The 1,208-nt window shown below is 43.3% G+C and overlaps 1 non-coding gene across 1 annotated transcript; it reads left to right on the forward strand.

Moving 5' to 3' along the window:
- Positions 1 to 15: 15 nt before the first annotated feature.
- H310_04729 lies at positions 16 to 96 on the forward strand. Its single transcript has one exon. It is a non-coding gene; the product is annotated as a tRNA-Ser (tRNA).
- Positions 97 to 1,208: the final 1,112 nt, after the last annotated feature.

Genomic DNA, 1,208 nt, shown 5'->3' on the forward strand with positions numbered 1-1,208 from the left:
AAATTGGAAAGTCCTGACAGCTTGGCCGAGTGGTTAAGGCGACAGACTTGAAATCTGTTGGGGTAACCCGCGTGAGTTCAAACCTCACAGCTGTCGTAAATTTATCGACATGTTCATCCTTAACTCGTTTGATCTGTGAGGGATGTCTGGCCTGGTCGTGCGGGTGAAAAATTATAGCAGCCGGCATCATTGTCGGAAATGCTTTTTCCTCCATGTGATGAAAGCTGCTGACTCTCAGGAGGTTGCTACGCTTTCATTTTGTACTATTAATAGTACTGGTTTTTCGATCGTCAAATGGCTGTTTTTCAAACAAATTTCCTCGAAGAAACGGCCGTATTTCGTTTGAATTTTTTTGATTGGCTGTTTTCCATGCAATTCAACTTGGATTGAAATGTGGATTGTTGTTCACATAACGTAAAAGACCAATCTAAGGTGCAATGATCATGTTGATTTGCTTTGTTGGCTTGTAGCTCAGCGCAGATAAATCGGACGGGAAACTGAAATGTGCCCCATCATGCTGAAATCATGGGCTTTCTGGAGGAATCGCACATCTGCAGTTTGCGTTCTTTGTAAAACGAGAATACTGTATTTTCTAAGCAAAAATAATAATAATGAGCGAACCAATCTATGGTGCACCGTTTTAACTTGGCCTCAGTATTGTCTGTTGCATATAAATTTTAGGATTAGGGTATAAATTGTGAGAAGGTGAAATGTAAATTTCACAGGTAATGCATTCATACAGTCAACATGGCATTTTCGATATTTCAACACACGAAAAATGACTCAAGGTATTCAACCAAGTCAACTGAACATGCAACGATGTTGAGGTATTAAACTACGACCTCCTCGTTCATTGACCTAGTTTGTCCACCAGGCAATGGCTTCAATCCAAGCGTGGCAGCAATGCCAGCCCATTTCAAGGCCACCTACGACAATGTAAGTCTGTTTCCATTTTCGCGTCCTTTTCGCCCGCCCCACTTGACATGCAGAGATGCTTTTAGTTTGGACGCAGCTTCGCGTTCTTCTTTCGTCTTGTCCAACTCGCTCAGCTAAGCCAAGGTAAGAATGCTACCTCCGACGTCAACCGTCTTTCGATGGTCTTTTTCCTCTTTGGCATTGCAGGCAAGGCCAACACGACTGCTCGTAGTTCATGGCGGCGTTCAATCCAGTTTGCTTCCAAGTACGACTTTGGGACACCACCCTTCTTA

Source organism: Aphanomyces invadans (assembly GCF_000520115.1).
Source record: "Aphanomyces invadans strain NJM9701 unplaced genomic scaffold supercont1.7, whole genome shotgun sequence".
Taxonomy (NCBI): domain Eukaryota; phylum Oomycota; class Saprolegniomycetes; order Saprolegniales; family Verrucalvaceae; genus Aphanomyces; species Aphanomyces invadans.